The sequence below is a fragment of the Nycticebus coucang genome, chromosome 8 (assembly GCF_027406575.1).
Source record: "Nycticebus coucang isolate mNycCou1 chromosome 8, mNycCou1.pri, whole genome shotgun sequence".
Lineage (NCBI taxonomy): Eukaryota > Metazoa > Chordata > Mammalia > Primates > Lorisidae > Nycticebus > Nycticebus coucang.
This window is the reverse complement of record NC_069787.1, coordinates 12,226,164-12,250,556: the sequence shown is the minus strand read 5'-3', so window position 1 is coordinate 12,250,556 and position 24,393 is coordinate 12,226,164. Positions and strand designations below refer to the sequence as shown.

Genomic DNA, 24,393 nt, shown 5'->3' with positions numbered 1-24,393 from the left:
ACTCGGCTGCTTTCAGCCCCAGCAGGTGTTTGTTAGATCCTGAGCAGCAGAAACAGTCAAGATAAGGAAAAGATCCCTGCCCTCGATGAGCATCCAACACACACACCTACGTGTAATTAGTGTCCAAGAGAGCAGAATGGACTCTTAAGAAGTGGCGAACATGATGTGTGCTTTAAGGGTCCCAAGATGGGCACTTTCAGGATGTTAACACGGAAAATGACTCAATGAATGAGCCTACATTTCCTCAATCAGCTTATCACACTTTTTTCCTTTTTTTTTTTTATTGTTGGGGATTCATTGAGGGTACAATAAGCCAGGTTACACTGATTGCAATTGTTGGGCAAAGTCCCTCTTGCAATCATATTTTGCCCCCATAAAGTGTGACACACACCAAGGCCCCACCCCCCTCCCTCGGTCCCTCTTTCTGTTTCCCCCCATAACCTTAATTGTCATTAATTGTCCTCATATCAAAATTGAGTACATAGGATTCATCCTTCTCCATTCTTGTGATGCTTTACTAAGAATAATGTCTTCCACTTCCATCCAGGTTAGTAGGAAGGATGTAAAGTCTCCATTTTTTTTACTGGCTGAATAGAATTCCATGGTATACATATACCACAGCTTGTTAATCCATTTCTGGGTTGGTGGGCATTTAGGCTGTTTCCACATTTTGGCGATTGTAAATTGAGCTGCAATAAACAGTCTAGTACAAGTGTCCTTATGATAAAAGGATTTTTTTTCCTTCTGGGTAGATGCCCAGTAATGGGATTGCAGGATCAAATGGGAGGTCTAGCTTGAGTGCTTTGAGGTTTCTCCATACTTCCTTCCAGAAAGGTTGTACTAGTTTGCAGTCCCACCAGCAGTGTAAAAGTGTTCCCTTCTCTCCACATTCACACCAGCATCTGCAGTTTTGAGATTTTGTGATGTGGGCCATTCTCACTGGGGTTAGATGATATCTCAGGGTTGTTTTGATTTGCATTTCTCTAATATATAGAGATGATGAACATTTTTTCATATGTTTGTTAGCCATTCGTCTGTCATCTTTAGAGAAAGTTCTATTCATGTCTCTTGCCCATTGATATATGGGATTGTTGGCTTTTTTCATGTGGATTAATTTGAGTTCTCTATAGATCCTAGTTATCAAGCTTTTGTCTGATTGAAAATATGCAAATATCCTTTCCCATTGTGTAGGTTGTCTCTTTGCTTTGGTTATTGTCTCCTTAGCTGTACAGAACCTTTTCAGTTTAATGAAGTCCCATTTGTTTATTTTTGTTGTTGTTGCAATTGCCATGGCAGTCTTCTTCATGAAGTCTTTCCCCAGGCCAATATCTTCCAGTGTTTTTCCTATGCTTTCTTTGAGGATTTTTATTGTTTCATGCCTTAAATTTAAATCCTTTATCCATCTTGAATCAATTTTTGTGAGTGGGGAAAGGTGTGGGTCCAGTTTCAGTCTTTTACATGTAGACATCCAGTTCTCCCAACACCATTTATTGAATAGGGAGTCTTTCCCCCAAGGTATGTTCTTGTTTGGTTTATCAAAGATTAGGTGGAGAACACTGAAGAGTATAGGCTTAGGTGGCACATTTCTAAAACTGATTGAAGCTATCTATGACAAACCCACAGACAATATTTTACTGAATGGAGTAAAACTGAAAGCTTTTCCTCTTAGAACTGGAACCAGACAAAGTTGTCCTCTGTCACCTTTACTATTCAATGTAGTGCTGGAAGTTCTAGCCAATACAATTAGGCAAGACAAGGAAATAAAGGGAATCCAAATGGGAGCAGAGGAGGTCAAACTCTCCCTCTTTGCTGACGACATGATCTTATACTTAGAGAACCCCAAAGACTCAACCACAAGACTCCTAGAAGTCATCAAAAAATACAGTAATGTTTCAGGATATAAAATCAATGTCCACAAGTCAGTAGCCTTTGTATACACCAATAACAGTCAAGATGAGAAGCTAATTAAGGACACAACTCCCTTCACCATAGTTTCAAAGAAAATGAAATACCTAGGAATATACCTAACGAAGGAGGTGAAGGACCTCTATAAAGAAAACTATGAACTCCTCAGAAAGGAAATAGCAGAGGATATTAACAAATGGAAGAACATACCATGCTCATGGATGGGAAGAATCAACATTGTTAAAATGTCTATACTTCCCAAAGCAATCTACCTAGTCATTGCCATTCCTATCAAAATACCAACATCGTACTTTCAAGATTTGGAAAAAATGATTCTGCATTTTGTATGGAACCGGAAAAAACGCCGTATAGCTAAGGCAGTTCTTTGTAACAAAAATAAAGCTGGTGGCATCAGCATACCAGATTTTAGTCTGTACTACAAAGCCATAGTGCTCAAGACAGCATGGTACTGGTACAAAAACAGAGACATAGAAACTTGGTTTCACACTTTTTTCACTCATAACCCGCTGCCTGGTGTTTGCCATATCTATTAAGCCACTGTTAGTGACTCAATATTTTTCTTTAAATTACTTTGCAAATTGCCAGGCTTTTTCAAAAGGAAACTTTGTATCACTGCTTCAAGTAGAAAGCCATCACCAATGGCCCCAGATAGGTACCTACAAAAAACAAAATGAAATTGAATCAATATATGTTTAGTTAAATATTTTTGCTTACTAAAGAGTTAGAGCTTGAAGCCTGCTCTCTTAGCTAAAAAGAAAGACTCACCAGTGTTAAAGTTGTCATAGATGTATTAGCATCAGATTCCTGCCCCATGAAGCAATCAGAAATATGGAAGAGAATTAAGGAAAAATGATATTGCAACGTGATTCAGAGCTATGTACATCTATTTCCACATGTCCTTCATGCATATGCTTCAGCCGATAGAAATGCTTCATGAGAAAATTAAAGGCAATATGTTTTAATCATTTTAATGACATTCATGGGTATAAATCAGGTTTCACACTTAACATCAGGCCCTATAAAAATAAATGGGAAGAAAAATAATCCAGATCTATATTCTGGATGGAGAAGATATTGATTCCTCCTGAGACCATTTTTGCATCAAAAACAGATGGGTTTTTTTCCTCCTTCATTTTATCAGGATGTTGATTTTTCTTAGGATCTACTCCAAATTCAGAGAACTTTATTCACTGTTGAGTTGAATGTACAATTCTACCTAAGAAAACACAGTTGAAAAAATAATTGAGATATAAAAAATTTCTTAAGTCCAGGTTCTCCTAACTAGGATAAGCTAATCCACACTTTACGTTAAATTCTAAGCCCTCCACCCTAAACATGTTCAGTAATAACTTGATGATTTCATGGTGATTGTTTTGTCAGTATGTCCTCTACACCCTTCTAATACCTGCTGCTCTTCTTGCCAAAGGAGGCAACCAAACAAAACTTAAAATTTTCACAAGGAAGACTTTACTGGGGAATTAGGGGTGGTAGCAGAGCAGAACCTGGAGAGATGGGTGCTTTTGGCCATGCAGACCTACCTGCAAAGGGCACTAGCAAACCCAGAGAGACTCAGGGCCTAAGGACTGAGCTAGGAGAAGTGAGGCTGTGTCAGAGAGGCGTTTGGGCACACGGCATGCTGCTGTGCAAGGAAGCCTGGAGGTCCCACAGAGGCAATGGCCAGGTCAGTGAAGAAAAGGCAGGCCAGGTCAGTGCCTGAGCAGTGTGTGCTGGGGTTCCCAGCCCATGAAGATCATCAGGAATTCCCTCTATACATTGATTTCCTATCTATGCATCAGGAGAGGGACCTGGCATGGGCTTTGTGAACTCCCAATGGCAAGATCTACTCCTGATGAGAACCAGAAAAACCCACCACTAAGAGTTAGATTTTCAGTCTTTCCATCTTTTTATTGCCTGGTCTATTTAGGATATATAATAAAGCTAAATGTAATAATAAACTTCAGGACTTTACAATTTGAAACAGATGCATTCTTTCTTCCTCCATGTCCTAGAGGGCTACAAAGGACAGGTTCAGATTTATTATTTCCTTCATCAGGTCAACCTCACAGTGATGAGTGTCAGACCCTGGGACAGCCACCTTTTCTCAGCTATAGGCAGACAGAACAGGACCTATGTTGTATCTGTGAGAGCACCCTGGTTTCACTGCCCAGTAGCTGGGGGATTTGAAGCAAATGACTAAATGCCTCGGTGCCTCCCTCTCCTCAGCTGTCAAATGGAAATAGAAATACTTCCAGACCCCTCCAGTTTGTATTGAGGGGGATAAGAAATTTGAAAAATTATGTTAAAAAACATACAATGGTGCCGGCCCACAGGAAACACTTGTATGTTGTAAACAGTGTCAAGGGAGCCCCATAATGGATAAAGAGGTTGAGAAATCAAATGAGCACTTACAGTGCTCTGTGAACCACTAAGGGCAGTCAGTGTCTGGCTCCTTCCTGTGCAAACTTCCCACACAGCAACTACCGGATTTTAATGACCATTTCTTCCCATTTGTCTAATTTCTCAGACTATGAGCATCTCAAAAAGGGGTCTGTGTTCTCTGTAATCCAGGTACCAGATATCATGACATATGATACCAGGTATCATCAACATATAGGCCTGGGTGGCACCTGTGGCTCAATGGAGTAGAGTGCTGGCCCCATATGCCAGAGGTGGTGGGTTCAAACCCAGCCCTGGCCAAAAACTGAAACAAACAAACAAACAAAACATATAGACTTAATTCAGGCTTAATCCTAGTTTGTAGATTAAATTTTGATATCTCTTCTCTAAGGCCTACTATTCCTCTTCCTTAAAAATTTCTATGAGACTAGGCATAGTGGCTAATGCCTATAATCCCAGCACTCTGGGAGGCTGGAGGATTACCTGAGCTCAGGGGTTTAAGACCAGCTTGAACAAGAGCAAGACCCCATCTTTACTAAAAATAGAAAAACTAGGTGAGCATTATGACAGACACCTATAGTCCAAGCTACTTAGGAGGCTGAGGCAAGAGGATCACTTGAGTTGAGGTTGCCATGGCACTCTACCCAGAGCAACAGACTGACACTCTGTCTCAGAAAAAAAATTTTTTTTCAAAGAGTTGCCACAAGAAAATTAGAATGGGGGGGGCCAAAGCAAAATGACACATCAGAAGGATTATTCAGCTGAGCTCTTCTAGAATGACTGGAAAAGAAAAGAGAACCCAGACATACCTGGCCTGGGCATCTTACTCAGAATCATAGCTCAGGGAGCATATTGAGGAGGTAGTGAGCTGGATACAGTGTATAATACAGAGCAGTGGAATCTGATGAATTAAGCAAGTGTTTGTGACTGGCTAGGTTCAGCTGCCCCCCATGGAGATTCAGGACAGAAGAAACCCTTTCCAGAGTTTTCAGTTGTTGGGGGAAGCTGCACATTGAGTGGAAAGTTTGGAAGAGTGGACAGACTTAAACAGTATACAGAAACCATATTTGAATGCCAATTGGAGTAGATTTGCCATAGGTTTGGTGGCTGCAAGGCAGCATACTGAGAACATCTCCATAGCCAGGGGTCTGCCATTGTGGGAAGGTCATGAGAAGGTCTTAGCAGGGGCCTAATGAATGGCTGTCTTAATTCAACCTGCCAGAATCAGAACTCTAATCTTGGGACAGGCTGAGGGACTCTCACATCCCATAGGAACTGGAGTCAGGGGATGCTGTGAGACCTGCCCCTGAAGGATTCTTGTGAACTTTAAGATCCCAGACCACATATACTAAAATTGGAACAATACAGAGAAGATTGTCTGGCCCCTGTGCAAAAATGACACACAAATTTGTGAAGCATTACTTATTTTTAGCAATGTTTGTTATTTCATTTCACTGGTCAGATATGGGAGATGATGAGGAAAAGAAAGATGGTGGCATTTTAAATTACTTGTTTACTTTTCTCTTAAAGTCTCATAAGGCAAACAGCAATGCAGTGAGATTTAGAGTGTGCCAGCTCATAAATAAGCTTTTAGGAAGTATGCCAGAAAATGCCCAGATTTATGATGATGTGTTTGATAAAATTAATGAAGTCATGTTTATTAGATTGAAAGATAAGATTCCAAATGTGAAAATACAGGCAGTTCTGGTGCTTTTACGACTTCAGAATCCCAAGGATGATGAATACCCAGTGGTTAATGCATATGCTGCTTTGATTGAAAATGATTCAAACCCAGAAGTTAGGCAAGCAGTGTTATCTTGTGTTGCACCATCAGCAAAGACTTTGCCAAATTTTGTAGGGCACACCAAGGATGTGAAAGAGGCTGCCATAAAGCTGGCTTATCAAGTTTTAGCTGAAAAGTTTCATATGAGAGCTCTGGCTATTGCTCAAAGAGTAATGGTTCTTTAACAAGGTCTTAATGACAGATCAGATGTTGTGAAAGAAGCTATGCACAAGCTTCTTCTCCAAAACTGGCTATGTTTCTCTGAAGGAAACATCTTAGTGTCGCTTCCTCATTTGGATGTGGAGAATTATTCTGAAGTGTCAGTCTCTGTTCTCAATGCCTTATTTTCTGTGACTCCTCTCAATGAACTGGTGGGAATCTATAAAAATAATGATGGCAGAACATTGATCTCAGAGGAAACATTAACTCCTATAACATTGTTCTATATTGGTGTGTTCTTTGTGAATATTTGAAATCAAAAGGAGTTGAAGGAGAAGAATTTTAGAGCAGATTTTGCCAGAGCTTGTAATATATGCAGAATACTTATGGAGTTACATCCAGAATATTCCAGTTGTTAATGAGGAACACAGAAGTGATTTTTCCTATATTGGAAATTTGATGACAAAAGAGTTCATAGCTTTACAATTGATATTGAATATTAAATCTTTTGATACCAATGAAGAAGGAGGAAAGAAAAATTTACTGTCTATTTTACAGGAGTTTCTTACCCTACTCACAACCTTGTTATCTCTGGTTTCGTCTCTACTCCACATCATTGTAGTAGATGATAATAAGAGAATATAAAACGTTTTGAAAATTATCTCAGAGATTTGGGCTCCCATTGTTATTGCTGATATTAACAATGGTCCAGCCTCTATAAGAAAGAAAGAACTCAGGATTGCTGAAATAAAAAATAAACATATTGAAGCAAAAGAAGCTTTGGAAAAATGCATTACCATACAGGATTTAAATCGGGCATCAGAATTAAAAGAAGAAATAAAAGTACTAGAAGATGCCAAAATAAACCTATTGGAAAAGATGGAACAACTTGAGATTTTAAAAGTACACATAGAGTGGGGTGGAGACAAGATGGCTGACTGAAGCCAGCTTTCCACAGAGGCTCCCATCCAGAACAGAAATTTGGCAAGTAACCTGGTGGATTAGAGCTGACGAAGAGAGAAGGTTGAAGAACACACATTGACACCGCTGAGGTGAGCTGCGACCCCAAGGATACAAACAAAAGGTACAAAATCCATCACCAAGCAGACAGAATGGTGAGATGAGAATAACTTGGAGTCAAGTTGAAATTGACATCTGCTTCATCAGTTCATAGCATAAAACAAGACACTTCTGCAGTATTTCACATCATTCTTTTGTATGTGTACTTTTTTGTGTGTGTGCTTCACATAGTTTTAATGATGAGTAGTTTTTTTTTATATATATATTAAATTATACCTGTGTACATTAATGTGATCATGGGGCACCATACACTGGTTATATAGACCGTTTGACACATTTTCATCACACTGGTTAACATAGCCCTCCTAGCATTTTCTTAGTTATTGTGTTAAGACATTTACATTCTACATTTACTAAGATTCATATATACCCTTGTAAGATACACCACAGGTGTAATCCCACCAATCACCCTCCCTCCACCAACGTCCACCCTCCCTTCCCTTTCACCCTTCCCCCTATTCTTGGGTTGTAACTGGGTTATAGCTTTCATGTGAAAGCCCCAAATTAGTTTCATAGTAGGGCTGAGTACATTGGGTATACATATACCACAATTTATTAATCCATTTGTGGATCGATGTGCACTTGGGCTTTTTGCAGCCCTATTCATAATTGCTAAGTCATGGAAGGGACATTTCTTAAACTGATAGAGGCCATCTACAGCAAACCCACAGCCAAATATCATTTTGAATGGAGTTAAATTGAAATCATTTCCACTTAGATCAGGAACCAGGCAAGGTTGCCCATTGTCTCCATTGCTCTTTAACATTGTAATGGAAGATTTAGCCATTGTAATTAGGGAAGAAAAGGTGATCAAGGGTATCCACATAGGGTCAGAAGAGATCAAACTTTCACTCTTTGCAGATGACATGATCGTATATCTCGAAAACACTAGGGATTCTACTACAAAACTCTTAGAAGTGATCAAGGAATACAGCAGTGTCTCAGGTTACAAAATAAACATTCATAAATTGGTAGCCTTTATGTATACCAACAATAGTCCAGCAAAAAAAAAAAAACAGTTAAGGACTCTATTACATTTGCAGTAGTGTGAAAGAAGATGAAATATTTGGGAGTTTATCTAACAAAGGACGTGAAAGATCTCTAGAAAGAGAACTATGAAACTCTAAGAAAAGAAATAGCTGAAAATGTTAACAAATGGAAAAACATACTATGCTCATGGCTGGGAAGAATCAACATTGTTAAAATGTCCATACTACCCAAAGCAATATACGATTTTAATGCAATCCCTATTAAAGCTCCACTGTCATACTTTAAAGATCTTGAAAAAATAATACTTCATTTTATGTGGAATCAGAAAAAACCTCAAATAACCAAGACATTACTCAGAAATAAAAACAAAGCAGGAGGAATCATGCTACCAGACCTCAGAATATTCTACAAATCAATAGTGATCAAAACAGCATGGTACTGGCACAAAAACAAAGTAGATGTCTGGAACAGAATAGAGAACCAAGAGATGAATCCAGCTACTTCCCATTATTTGATCTTTAAAAAGCCAATTAAAAACATTCAGTGAGGAAAATATTCCTTATTTAACAAATAGTGCTGGGTGAACTGGCTGGCAACCTGTAGAAGACTGAAACTGGACCGACACCTTTCACCATTAACTAAGATAGACTCTCATTGGATTAAAGATTTAAACTTCAAACATGAAACTATAAAAATACTGGAACAGAGTACAGGGAAAACCCTTGAAGAAATCGGTCTGGGCAAGTATTTTATGAGGAGGCCCCCCTGGGCAATTGAAGCAGCTTCAAAAATACACTACTGGGACCTGATCAAACTAAAACGCTACTGCAAAGCCAAGAGCACAGCAAGCAAAGCAAACAGCCCTCAGAATGGGAGAAGATATTTGCAGGTTATGTCTCCAACAAAGGTTTAATAACCAGAATCCACAGAGAACTCAAACGTATAAGCAAGAAAAGAACAAGTGATCCCACTGCAGGCTGAGCAAGAGACTTGAAGAGAAACTTCTCTGAAGAAGACAGGTGCATAGCCTACAGATATATGAATAACTGCTCATCATCTTTAATCATCAGAGAAATGCAAATCAAAACTACTTTGAGATATCATCTAACTCCAGTAAGATTAGCCCATATCACAAAATCCCAAGACCAGAGAAGTTGGCATGGATATGGAGAAAAGGGAACACTTTTACACCGCTGGTGGGAATGCAAATCAATACATTCCTTTTGGAAGGGTGTTTTGAGAACACTTAGAGATCTGATAATAGATCTGCCACTCAATCCTATAATTCTTCTTCTAGGCATATACCCAGAAGACCAAAAATCACATTATAAAAAAGATATTTGTACCAGAATATTTATTGCAGCCCAATTCGTAATTGCTAACTCATGGAAAAAGCCCAAGTGCCCATTGATCCACAAATGGATTAATAAATTGTGGTATATGTACTCCATGGTATATTATGCAGCCTTAAAGAAAGATGGAGACTTTACCTCTTTCATGTTTACATGGATGGAGCTGGAAGATATTCTTCTTAGTAAAGTATCTCAAGAATGGAAGAAAAAGTATCCAATGTACTCAGCCCTACTATGAAACTAATTTATGGCTTTCATATGAAAGCTATAACCCAGTTACAACCTAAGAATACGGTGAAGGAGGAAAGGGAGGGGAGGAATGGGGGCGGAGGGAGGGTGATTAGTGGGATTACACCTGCTTTGCATCTTACAAGGTTATATGTGAAACTTAGTAAATGTAGAATATAAATGTCTTAACACAATAACTAAGAAAATGACAGGAGGGCTATGTTAACCAGTGTGATGAAAATGTGTCTAACGGTCTATAAAAGCAGTGTATGGTGCCCCATGATCGCATTAATGTACAGAGGTATGATTTAATAATAATAAAAAACATAAAAAAATATATATTAGCTGAGCTCCAGCAGGCATTTTAGACCCTGATCTCCCTAAAGTATGTAAGCCACATAATAGCATGATGACATAGAAAGACAGAAATCTGGATCCCTTATGAATAAGGAGCAGCCAAACTACCCCTGTATGAAATGTCACATGTGACAGAGAAATAAACTTCTCTATCGATTCAGGCCCTGTCATTTTGGGTTTTGTTCCCAGTATGTTAACTTAACACATCTTTATATTTATCCAATCAGGAAGCCACCATGCTAAGGGACACATCTACTTTTTTCTGACCCTTACATCCCAGATAGCAACAGTGAGCTCAAGCTTGGCCTCTGCCTCTCCAGCCAAGCAGACAAGAAGGATCCAGAAGATCCCCCTCCCCAGTGTCCTGCTGAAAAGCTCCATCCCTCTGAAGGTCTGGCAGGGTGTTTCAAAAATGTGTGCTGGCCTAGCTGGGATTTCTACCATCAGTTTGTGGCCTGTCTTTCTCCATCTCTCTCTCTCTCTCTGCTTGAGTGTCAGGTCATGGGACAAAGTTTTCTGTGTTTTCTGCTGAGGCATCTCCTGGCCTAGAGAAGGGACAGGGAGGTCTCCCAAACACGTGCTGCATAACTGGATGGCTGGGCTGGAGGAGCAGGGAGGGGCCTCTGCTCACAGCAGACACTTGCGAGGGCTGCCGAGTTTGCTCTGGGGATCAGGAGGCCTTGGTTTCTTCCCTGCTGGGTGACCCTGGCTACATTTCCTCACTCACTCACCCTCAAGTAAACCACCCTTGGTTGGTCTCTGCTCTGTATCAGGCACTGGGTCCATGTATACAGGGGCAGAGATGAAAGGTCCTAAGGTCACTGAGCTGGCCTCTAATGGGACAGAGGGAGAAACGAACATCACACACTGTGGGGACCAGCACTGCCTGACACTGGGTGGCAGGAAATGTGAGGGCTTCCTGGCCCAGCCAGGACCTTGCGGAGGCTCTCACAGGAGAAGGAACTCCCATCAGCTCACCCTCTCTGGGCCTCTTGTGGTCAAGGCAGGGTTCAGACACAGAAAGCGCAGGTCCATTCACCACCTGCTGTGCGGCAGCCCTTGGATGAAGCCTCCACAACACCCCTTGGGGGAGGCCCAGATCTTTGTCCTCCTGTTACTCACTCTCACTGAGCGCTCAATACCTCCCAGGCTGCTTTCTACACCTGCTCCATGTATTAGCTCAGTAATCCTCACCACAGCCTATAAGGTAACTGCGGTCTCCCCTCCATTTTACATGTGAGGACCACAAGGCCCAGTGAAGTTAATTGAGCCAGTGCTCAGAGCGTGTGTCAGACCCAGATGCAGTCTCAGGTCTGGTGTGGAGCTGAGCCCGTGTGCTCCACACTGTACATGCCAAGGCCACCTCCCTCCGTACATGGGAAGTGGGATTCACAGACATCAGAAAAGGTGCAGAATCCCGTGTAGACCCAGGTCTCAGGAGGCCTCGAATCTAACACACCAAAGGCCACTTTCCACTTCTTGGTCTCTGTAGGGATTCTGAGGGGACTGGAGTGGACCAGTGGCACTCCTCTGTCTTGATGCCTGGTGCAAACATTTCAAAGCCATTGGAGCCCACATTACTGCCTTGGTCAGGACAGCTGCACAGGTCAGCACCCTGCCAAGCCTGCCAAACACTGTCCAGTGTGAACACGTGGATGTCAGCACCCACAGTCCCCTGCGGGGAGGCTCTGCTCTTCTACATCAGTTCCTGCTTACAGCCGTAAGATCACAGGCAGAGGGAGGTGTGTCAAAAGCTATTCTGAACAATTGGGGTTTTCTTACAATTTCATCAGAGCACAAGAATTATTCACCTCAGGGAAGAGGTGGGGAGTGTGGGTGGGGAAGGGGAAGGGCCCTGGCTCACCTTCAGGGGCAGGTAGGCTGCGATGTTGATCCTGGCACTCAGGTGGTGTGGCCCTGTTGTAGCTCACCAGGAGCCTGCTGGAGCCCTGGGCTCGGCTCTCACCTGACTTTTGCCTTTACTAGACATCAAGGCAGCCTTGTCTTCCCAGTGTCCTGATTCCCCATTTCTGTGTTTGATCCCTAAACTGGGAGAACCTCTGTCTCTCTCTGCCCTCCCCTACCTCTGCCAAGTGGAAGGTAAATTACAAGCCTTGTGGATTCCACGGCTTCTCTGGTTAAGTTCGGCTCACTCTTTCTCTGGTGCTTCCCAGCTGCCCGACCCCCTAACTGAAAAGCTGTCCTCTGGATGTTGCAACATTTGTATCACTGTGTTGGGTGTTTCCTGGGCAAGCCTCTGTGTTTGTTTTGCAGCCCCACTAATTCTGCCTTGGCTGGGTTAGGCCATTATTGCTTTGCTAACTTGGAGGGGGAAGGGATGGTGGAAACATAGGAGTTCTCAGCCGGTTTAGGGGCTTCCCTTCCCCAATGTCTGACCAATTGTCAGTTCACGATGGGGTGGGGGAGCATCCCAGGGGACTCCCCACTGGACTGCCTCCTCAGCAGCAGAATGGCTGGGAAGGGTTGGGGGAAAAGGGCTCATTTTTCTGTCTTCTGACTTGAAGTTGGGGTAAAACACTGGATTTGTCTTGGTGTGATCTGTGATAAGTAGCACTATTTCTGGTATCATTGGTTGGGTGAGAGCAGCCAGGTCATCTGAGTTGTATGTATTGACAAAGATGCTCATGTGCTGAATTCTGTAGGTCTTTCTAGTGTGAATGCCTGATTTCTTAAGTCAGAGAATAATAAATTGAATACATATAGAATGTCTGCACATTTCTCTAGACACTGCTAGTGAGGGGCATACAGTACGCTCTCCTAGGAAAACACAGAGGTGGCCCGTCTCCTATCTCTCTAGCCACTCTGAATTATCTTGTATTGCATGAAGACACTAAATTCTCCAACGATTTCCTTTTCATCTTTTATATCACTTAACAAACTTGCAGAAAGCCTTATGAAGTCAACAGAAAGCCTTATGAGGAGCATGTCTGTTTCATTCACTGCTATGTTCCTAGGATCCCACATGCCTGAGTCCAAGCATACAATAGGTGCTCAACAAATATTTGTTGAACAAATGGCTTTATTAACCACAGGTTACAGGAATATACATAGAGCTGGAGTTTACACATAACCCCAAATAATTTCAAGTTTATGCATTTTCCCCAGCAGTTTATTTCATAGGTAGATCCTCTGTAATATCAAAATCTTGCCCTCAGCTCATTAGCCTTATTTGTGCTAAGTCAACATATTGGCTTCAACCAACTCGGTTAACAAAAGACAAAAGTGATTAGCATTATATTCATTTTTTAAGAAACCAAAGGATCACACATAGGCTTCCAACAGCATCCTTGATTTTCCAGATATTAGCCTCCAAAAAATACATTAGCAAATATTTGCTAATGTATTTTTTGGAGGCTAATATCTGCTGGGCCTTGGCTAATATATACATATTTTTATGTTTTTTTAATTATTAAATCATAGCTGTGTACATTAATGCGATCATGGGGCACTATACACTGGTTTTATAGACTGACATATTTTCATCACACTGGTTAACATAGCCTTCATGGCATTTTCTTAGTTATTGTATTAAGACATTTACATTCTACATTTACTAAGTTTCACATATACCCTTGTAAGATGCACCACAGGTGTAATTCCTCTCAATCACCCTCCCTCGTCCCACATACTCCCCCCTCCCCTCTTGTTCCCTTTTCCCCCTTTTCTTAGGTTGTAACTGGGTTATAGGTTTCATGTGAAAGCCATAAATTAGTTTCATAGTAGGGCTGAGTACATTGGATACGTTTTCTTCCATTCTTGAGATACTTTACAAAGAAGAATTTGTTCCAGCTCCATCCATGTAAATGTGAAAAAGGTAAAGTCTCCATCTTTCTTTAAGGCTGCATAATATTCCATGGTGTACATATAACAGAATTTATTAGTCCATTCTTGGATCAATGGACACTTGGGCTTTTTCCACAAATTAGTAATTATGAATTGGGCTGCAATAAACATTCTGGTACAAATATCTTTGTTATGATGTGATTTTTGGTCTTCTGGGTATATGCCTAGCAGAGGAATTATAGGATTGAGTGGCAGATCTATTTTTAAATCTCTAAATGTTCTCCAAACATCCTTCCAAAAGGAATGTATTGATTTGCATTCCCACCAGCAGTGTAGAAGTGTTCACTTTTCTCCAAATCCATGCCAACTTCTCTGGCCTTGGGATTTTGTGATAGGGGCTAATCTACTGGAGTTAGATGATATTTCAAAGTAGTTTTGATTTGCATTTCTCTGATGATTAAAGATGATGAGCAGTTATTCATATGTCTGTAGGCCGTGTGCCTGTCCTCTTCAGAGAAGTTTCTCTTCAAGTCCCTTGCCCAGCCTGCGATGGGATTGCTTGTTCTTTTCTTGATTATCCGTTTGAGTTCTCTGTGGATTCTGGTTATTAAACCTTTGTTGGAGAGACATAACCTGCAAATATCTTCTCCCATTCTGAGGGCTGTTTGCTTGCTTTACTTACTGTGTTCTTGGCTGTGCAGAAGACAAGCCAATTAAAAACATTCAGTGAGGAAAAGATTCCCTAACAAATGGTGCTGGGTGAACTGGCTGGCAACCTGTAGAAGACTGAAACTGGACCCACACCTTTCACCATTAACTAAGATAGACTGTCACTGGATTAAAGATTTAAACTTAAGACATGAAACTGTAAAAATACTAGAAGACAGTGCAGGAAAACCCTTGAAGCAATCAGTCTGGGCGAGAATTTTATGAGGACGACCCACCGGGCAATTGAAGCAGCTTCAAAAATATACTCCTCGGCTAATATTTTAAGTTATTTTATTACAAGTCCATGCTCATTCATGTACATATTTCTGTATGGACAATTCAGAATGTCCTTTTGTAGGGTTTTCACACACTTTAAAGTTACTGGTGATGTAAAGTTTCGAAGTCAGGATACACGTGGTTCTGCATATGGGGTGAACCAGGGAGGAGGATGTGTTATGAAAAAGGCATGAAATGTGCCCCTTGTGAGGAAATATATGTGTAATGTCATCTAACTTACATGTTTTTTCAAAGTTGATTCAATGTATGCATTTGAAAACAAAAAAGATAAAAACAGGTTACAACAACAACAACAACAAAGGCTATCAATGTGGAAATGTGCTTTTGCAAAGGACTGAACACAGAAATGGTTTTGTTTGGGGACCAAAGGCCCACGCCTGGCTCAGGCCTCGTAGAGGGACCCACCTGTGCTACTGTGAGGAAAAGGAGAGAAGATCTCAGAGGAAAGTTCAAGTGCTACACGCATCAGTCAGAAAACACAGCAGGATAGGGCAGTGCCTGTGGCTGAAAGGAGTAGGGCGCTGGGCCCATATGTGGGAGTTGACAGGTTGAAACCCAGCCCTGGCCAAAAAAGAAAGAAAGAAAGACAACATAGCAGGACAAGTGGTCCCCTAGGGCAATTTGGGAACCACAGCCAGGTCACTCTCTGACTCCCTATGTAGTTTGGTTCACAGGACTATGTTACCCTACTTGAGATAAGCAGCTCAGGCCAGCAGGCCCTCAAGTCCCCATTGTTCCTGGTGAACATGTTAACCAGGCGACATCAGTGTGGGGTGCCCATGCACGATGTGTGCGTCTCTGCCCTGCACACGACCCAGAGACTCCTGTGTGGCTGTTGGGTGACCTTGGTAGTTCCCTCAAGGCCCCTTTCCATTGACTGTTTCTCCTTAACTACAAATGCTACTGTGCTCCAGGCTGCCTGCACCAACTGTGCACAGCCCCAGCTTTGCAGGGAGGACCCAAAACAGCAAAATACCCAGGACTCAGCTTTCTGGAGTGAGATGTATTTATACTGATTTGGAAGAACCAGGAGTGAGATGACTAAGAACCCTCTTGTCCCGCCACCCACAGCCATGGAAGAAAAAGCAGAGAAGGGCAGTGAGGGGACAAGTGCCCAAGAGCTATGGTGCAGGCTCAATGGTTGTTCCAGCTGGTTGGGGCAGGGCAGGAGACCAGGCTGTGCTCAGCTGGCTGCACTGTGCTAGGAGGCCTCTGCAGGCTGCATCCTGCTTGTGTGGCCCCCACCCAGCTGGGAGTCCAGGCATGGCCAACCTCCCACACCGTGTTTCAGGATCCCGGGAGGTCAGGACCTTCTTGCTCTCCAAGGAGACATTTGAAGTGGACTGTCAGGTATTTTGAAATGTGGCCTACATTCTCCTTAACCTGGTCACCATGCTGTACAACAGGGTTTCCATGCTGTACAGGGTCACCATGCTGTACAGCAGGGTTTCTTCATCCTGTGTGAACCTTTGTTCCCTGCGACTAACCCCCCATCCCTCCCTGTGCCACCCACCCCCGTGTCACAAACATTCTATGAGGTCAGCTCTTCAGAGGCAACACATCAGTGACAGCATGCGGCATCTGCCTGCCAGGAGGAGGATGTTAGCTTTTCACATATACCTGAACTTCACCTTGTGCCGAATACATGTACACACAGTAAAAGATACAATTTCAACCTCTTTATTGAAAATCCAATAAGAAATAAAAGAAGGAAGCATGGCTGACCGCCCCACACTCGCCTCCTGGTCTCGGCCTCAAGTCCCCTGGCTGGCCGCAGGCACCACCTTGTTCCGGCGGTGGCGGCTCTTTCGGGCCGGCGGGAGGCAGAACATTTTGCGCACGAAGTTCACAATCCTCCTAGCGCACCCCCGCCGGCCCTGGCCCGGTTCAGTGGGCTCATCCTCCACTACCTGCCCAGCTGGAAGGGAGGGGTCATGGCTGGTTCTTCCCTCAGCTCCCATGTCTCCTGCCGGGCCTCTACTAAGGTGGCTGGAGGGAGAGGACACGCGGCCAGCCTGGGGGGCACAACTGGGCCTCGGCATCGGTGGGGTGGAGGTGTCTGGTGGGGTGGCAGCCTCAAATGGAGTGATGGTCTCCTGTGGGGTGGCAGTCTCTGGTGGGGTGGCGGCATCCAGTGGGGTGTGGGTCTTCAGTGGGGTGGTGGCCTCCAGTGGGTCGGCAGTCTCCTCCAGAGGGGTGGCGTCCACCAGTGGCGTGACTACCTCCAGTGGGGTGGCGTCCTCCAGTGGGGTGACTGCCTTCAGTGGGATGGCGTCCTCCATTGGCGTGACTACCTCCAGTGGGGTGGCGTCCTCCAGTGAGATGACTGCCTCCAGTGGGGTGACTGCCTCCAGTAGGGTGGCGGCCTCCAGTGGGGTGGCAGCCTCCAGTGGGGTGACTGCCTCCAGTGGAGTGACTGTCTCCAGTGTCATGGCAGCCTCTGGTGGGATGTCTGCTGCCGTGCGCGGCCTCATCCTCTCTTGCCCAGACTGGATCCAGGGGTCTTCCATCATCTGCCTGATAGTGGGTCTCTTGCTGGGGTCAAGGGTTAGGATTTTTTGGATGAAAGATTTTAATTTGGGGGTAGTGAAACCAGGTGTAGCATAGGTACCTCTTGAGATCGATGTTTTTAGTTCATCGAGGTCCCTTCCCTTAAACGGGAAGGTCCCGGCTGCCATTACATAGAGGATGACCCCGAGGCTCCAGATTTCTGCCTCTGGCCCTTTGTAGTTCTGGCCCAGGTAAACCTCAGGGGCCAAATAAGGGGGGGTCCCACAAAAGGTTCTGAACGTCTTACCTTCGCTGAAATTTGCGGCCATGCCAAAGTCAGCCAGTTTGACATTGTTTTGGGAATCGAATAAAACATTTTCAAGCTTCAGGTCCCTGTGCACGATGCCCTTTTGGTGGAGGTACTCCATGGCTTTCAGTAGCTGCAAGAATATGGCTCGGGCCTCCCCCTCCTCCATCTGGCCATATGCGTCTATTCTCTCACCCAGGTTACCACAGGCTGCAAGTTCCATAATCAGGTACGTATTTTCCTTACCCTGTCTGACCTCCAGCAGCTTGATGATGTGGGGATGGTCCAGTCTCTTCATGATGTCAGGCTCCGCAGACACAGACATGAGGCCAGCAATACGGCGTTTGTTGATGATCTTCACCGCCACCAAAGTGCCAGTTCCACGGTGACGGGCCAGCCTCACTTCAGCGATGCTGCCCTCACCAATGGTCTGTAAGAGCTCATAGTCCTGGAGGACCTCCTTGTCCAGGGACACGGAGGACACCCCAGGCGCCATGGGGAGCCTGACTACACTAACACTACGCTAGATAAGCTACAATAAATAACTAACAACAACAACAACAACTAATACTCACTATGCTACAAACACTAACAAACTATAATAACTGGGGCACTAAATATGCTAACACTACTAATGAAAGCTAACTAGGATAAAAATAATATGTGACCTTATACTAAGAAAACAAATAACACTACGCTAAGAAGACTATGTACACTATGATAAACTACTCACTGGGATAACTGCAAGCACTACGATCAAGGAAACACGCTAGCTGAGGTCAAGTCCACAGGTCACCGAAAGAGCTTCCTGGGCTGTAACGACCAAAGACCCAGGCTCAGACCAGGGGCTTATATAGGTTTGGGCCTCAATGGCTCTCTATGAGGTCAGAGGCAGGGGGAAATGGACCAATCAGGGCTGGGGATAACACAGGGTATTTTTTTTTCCTTATATGGGGGCAAAAACATTTTCCTCTTGAAAGAGAACAAGTGCTTCTCATTTACGTGGGTTATAGACATTGATATTTGGTTTATTAGAAATTAAAACCTGTACAACATTTCCATAGCCTTCTCACTTTCCGTTTTAAAACCTATAATAACTTTTGACTTTTAGAGACCTCATTATGCCTCTATGGGAAGTATCCAATTCCATCTACTTTAAATTTGAATTAAGGTTGAAGGGATGCTACAAATAGCTACTATCATGATATACTGTACATGATACTATCCACTAGTGTATAGAAATATTCTGGGGTATATGATACCCAATAAAGTCTCTAATTAACACCTAGTGAGCTGCTAGGAAGATGGCCCTCACTATTTGTTTTCCCCCATTGTTTACCACATGATTTCAGTGGGCTGAAATATTCAATGTCATGGGGGGGGGCGGAGGTCTGTCTACCAAGAGTTTAATATCCAAGAAACTGTGCTTCAAAAACGAGGAAGAAATTAAGACATTGTCAGATACCCAAGATGTGGGTACCAGCAACCCTACCCTGCAATGGAAAGAGTCCTTCTGGTTGAAAAGAAAGGACACTAGACAGGAACTCTAAGCCTGATGAAGAAATAAATATGTCTGGTAAAGGCAAAAATACATGGATAGTTATAAAGCCTAGTACTATTTTTGTCTTGCACTTGATTTTGGAGACTAACATAGCAAAAAAGACTTATGAGTGGATGTTTTGGACGCATGTAATCTGGAGTCACCAAAAACTGAAGGAGCAACTAGGTAAGAGAAAGAAATAAAAGCCACTCAAAGTGAAAAGGAAGGTGTAAAATGACCAGTTTGCAAATGACATGATCTCATATGTGGAAAACACTTAAGATTCCACAAATGAAGTGTAACAACCAAAGAAAATTTAGAAAGGTTCAAACATTTAGAATCTCCAAGCACCCAAATAAAAAAATCTTGAAAAGGTATGAACTTGGCGTCTTACACTTCCTGTTTTCAAAACTCATTATAAGCTCCTGAGTTCAAAACAGAGTGGTACTGGCACGGCAGACTTCGAGAGCAGTGGAACAGAATGCTGAACCCAGAAATCAACTTGCTCCTGGATGGTGAACTGATTTTACAAGGGTGCCATGAGCACCCAGTGAGGAAAGGACAGTCTCTTCAGCAAATGGTATTGGGATGACTGGACATGCACATGCAGGAGAATGAAGATGGACCCTGACGGGACACCATACACAAGAATTAACTCATAGTGAATGGAGGACTTAAATGTTAAGGACTGAAACTCTGAAACTCTGAAACTCTGAAGCTCCCAAAAGAAACTATAGGAGGAAAGCTTCAGGACAATGGATTTGACACTGTTTTTTTTTTTACCTATAATACCAAAGCACAGGTTACATATTTAAAGTAGGTAAACAGGACCATATCAAAATCTAAAAACTGAGCCAACTGTGGTACCTCACTCCTCTAATTCTGGCACTCTGGGAGGGTGAGGTTAGTAGATTGCTTGAGCTCAGGAGTTCAAGACCAGCCTGAGTGAGAGCAAGACCCCATCTCTAAATGTAACTGGGCATTGTGGCTGTCACCCGTACTCCCAGCCACTAGGGAACTGAGGGAAGAGGATCACTCGCGACCAAGAGATTGAGATTGCTGTGAGCTATTATGCCATGGCACTGTACCCAGGGTGACAAAGTGACACTGTGTTTTAAAATGAATAAGAATAAAAAGAATTCAAAGACTCTGAGTGTCAAAGGGCAGAAGAGATTAAAGGCAACCTATGAAATGGAAGAAAATACCTCTACTTCATAGACCTGATAAGGGGTTCACATCTAGAATATTTAGAGAACCCCTATATGTTGACAACAATAAAGCAAATAACCTGATTCAAAAACAGCCAAAGGACTGTTCAGAATAGATTTTTCTGAAAAGGTGATATACGAGTGACTGATATGTTTGTAAAAAGATGCTTAACAGTGCTAATCACCAGAGTACTGCAAAGCAAAACCGCAAGGAAAAACCACTTTACCCTCCTTAAATGGCTACTATCCAACCAGCAACAAAAAACAGTGAGTGTTGGTGAAGATGTGGAGAAACTGGAACTTCTGTGCACTGGTGGAGGGAAAGTACAATGGGGTCACCACTCTGGGAAACAGTGTGGAGGTTCCATAAAGAATTAAACAGGTTTACCCTGTGAACCAGCAATCGCACATCTGTGTATATATCCAAAGGTATTCCAAGCACAATCTCAAAGCCGTATTATTTCACCCACGTTCATAGCAGCATTATTCATAATAGCTGAAAGGCAGAAGCAACCCAAGTGTTCACCAATGAGAAGTGGGTAAACCAAACGCGTCTGTACGTATAATGAAACATTTATTCAACTTTAGAAGCAAAAGAGATTCTGATCCCTGCTACCACATGGATGAACCTCGGGGACACTCTGCTAAGCCGGTCTCAAAAGGTAAATATTGTGTAATTGCAGTTACATAAGGTACTCAGCTAATTCAAATTCATGGAGACAGGAAATAAGGTGGTTCCCAGAGGGAGAAGTAGGAATTGGGGAGTCTTTGTCTATTGAGGACAGAGTTGCAGTTACAAGATGAGTTGTGTAGATAAATGGTGGTGACAACATAGTGTGAATGTACTTCACACCAATGAAATATATACTTAAATGTTGCCAAGGTGCAGATTTTATGTTATGTGAGTTTTATGAGAATGTAAATGAATAAGGCTTTAACATTTACTTAAAACACTGTTGGATAACAAAGGCAGGGGTGTAGGGCAACTGGGAGTAGCACTTTCCATTGATAGAACCACTGTGAGAAAAGTGTTTGGCAGTAACAATGCATGCTCCATAGCATAGGAGTCTCACTTTTAGGAACACACCCAATGGAAACCCCTAAGGGTTCCCCCAGAAAGGAAGGTGCCTGGATGTTCTTAGCAGCCGTGTGGATCAGAGCCCCAGACTGGAAGGAGCAGAAACGTGCACAGTAGCAGGGTCAGTCTACTGCCCGGTATCCACACAGCAGCGTAATGTATGGAAATGTGCATGGGGACGCGCAATGTGTGACAGACGGGGAAACTCGGGAATAACATGGAGCTGAGGAAGCCAGTGGGGAAGAGTTTAACTGCAACATCAAGCAGAATTAGTCTTGTGCTGGTAGAAGTCAGGGTCGGACTTTCCTTTGGGGTAGAGGCTAGACATCAGATGGGTCTCCAGGACAATTTTGGGTGCTGATAATCTGTTTCCTGATCTGGGTGCTGGATACAGTATGTGTTTACTATGTGGCAAAAAGAAGTTAAGTTGTATAGTCATGAGAAGTGTACTTAAATTAAAAAAAATTTCAGTGAAAATCATCCAACTGCCTATCAAGCCTAGGATAAAGCCTCAGCCTGTCGTGCCTTGCTCACAAAGGACAAGTTCACGGTGACGAGTTGGTTCTCCCCTTTGGTCCAGGGATGCTGCCACGGGCTATAAGCACTGCAATGAAGTCAGGTGAGAGCCGAGCCCAGGGCTCCAGCAGGCTCCTGGTGAGCTACAACAGAGCCATGCCACCTGAGTTCCGGGATCACCATGGCAGCCTACCTGCCCCTGAAGGTGAGCCAGGGCCCTGCCTCTTCCCCACCCATCCTCCCCACCTCTTCCCTGAGGTGAATAATTCTTGTGCTCTGATGAATTTGTAAGAAAACCCCAATTGTTCAGAATAGCTTTTGGCATGCCTCCCTCTGCCTGTGATCTTATGGCTGAAAGCAGGAACTGATTTAGAGGAGCAGAGCCTCCCCACAGGGGATTGTGGGTGCTGACATCCATGTGTTCGCATGGGACAGTGTTAGGAGGCTTGCCAGGGCACTGACCTGTGCAGCTGTCCTGACCAAGGCAGTAATGTGGGTTCCGATGGCTTTGAAATGTTTCCACCAGGTGTCAAGACAGAGGAGTGCCTCTGGTCCACTCCAGTCCCCTCAGAATCCCTACAGAGACCAAGTGGACAGTGGCCTTTGGTGTGTTAGATTCCGAGGCCTCCCAAGACCTGGGTCTACAAGGGATTCTGCACCTTTTCTGATATCTGTGAATCCCACTTCCCATGTAAGGAGGGAGATGGCCTTGGTGTGTGCAGTGTGGAGCACACAGGCTCAGCTCCACACCAGCCCTGAGACTGCATCTGGGTCTGACACACAGCAGCTCTGAGCTTTGGCTCAATTAACTTCACTGGGCCTCATGGTCCTCACATGTAAAATGGAGGGGAGACCGCAGTTACCTTATAGGCTGTGGTGAGGATTACTGAGCTAATACATGGAGCAGGTGTAGAAAGCAGCCTGGGAGGTATTGAGCGCTTAGTGAGAGTCAGTAACAGGAGGACAAAGATCTGGGCCTCCCCCAAGGGGCATTGTGGAGGCTTCATCCAAGGGCTGCTGCACAGCAGGCTGGTGAATGGACCTGTGCTTTCTGTGTCTGAACCCAGACTTTTTCACAAGAGGCCCAGAGGGGGTGAGCTGATGGGAGTTCCTGCTCCTGTGAGAGCCTCCAGAAGCTCCTGGCTGGGCCAGGAAGCCCTAACATTTCCTGCCACCCAGGGTCAGGCAGTACTGGTCCCCATGGTGTGTGATGTTCGATTGTCCCTCTGTCCCATTAGAGGCCACCTCAGTGACCTTAGGACCTTTCATCTCTGGCCCCATATACATGGACCCAGTGCCTGATACAGAGCAGAGACCAACCGAGGGTGGTTTTCTTGAGGGTGAGTGAGTGAGGAAATGTAGCCAGGCTCACCCAGCAGGGAAGAAACCAAGGCCTCCTGATCCCCAGAGCAAACTCAGCAGCCCTTGCAGGTGTCTGCTGTGAGCAGAAGCCCCTCCCTGCTCCTCCTGCCCAGCCATCCAGTTATGCAGCACGTGTCTGCAAGACTTCCTGTCTCTGCTCTAGCCCAGGAGATGCCTCAGAATAGAAAACACAGAAAACTTTGTCCCATGACCTGACGTTCAAGCAGAGAGACTGAGAGAGAGAGAGATGGAGAAAGACAGGCCACAAACTGATGATAGAAATCCCAGCTAGGCCAGCAGACATTTTTGAAACACCCTGCCAGACCTTCAGAGTGATGGAGCTTTTCAGCAAGACCCTTGGGAGGGGGATCTTCGGGATCCTTCTTGTCTGCTTGGCTGGAGAAGCAGAGGCCAAGCTTGACCTCACTGTTGCTATCTGGGATGCAAGGGTCAGAAAAAAGTAGATGTGTCCCTTAGCATGGTGGCTTCCTGATTGGATAAATATGAAGATGTGTTAACTTACTGGGAACAAAACCCAGAATGACAGGGCCTGAATCAATAGAGAACTTTATTTCTCTGTCACATGTGACACTTCATACAGGGGTAGTTTGGCTGTTCCTTATTCATAAGGGATCCAGAAATCTGTCTTTCTATGTCATCATACTATTATGTGGCTTATATACTTTAGGGGTCTCAGGGTCTAAAATGCCTGCTGGCACTTCAGCTGTCACATGTGCTTTCCACATAGCCTCAAAGGGAAAGAGCTCACGCTTCAGCTCACCTGGTGTTTTGTTATTAGTCTTGCCAGGAG

General features: G+C 43.8%; 1 non-coding gene and 1 pseudogene across 1 annotated transcript; both read left to right on the top strand.

Moving 5' to 3' along the window:
* Nucleotides 1–5,642: 5,642 nt before the first annotated feature.
* Nucleotides 5,643–5,753, top strand: LOC128592943 (U6 spliceosomal RNA). Its single transcript, XR_008382148.1, has one exon. It is a non-coding gene; the product is annotated as a U6 spliceosomal RNA (small nuclear RNA).
* Nucleotides 5,754–5,766: 13 nt separating this feature from the next.
* Nucleotides 5,767–24,393, top strand: part of LOC128592407 (condensin complex subunit 3-like) — a 35,926-nt pseudogene continuing 17,299 nt past the window's right edge.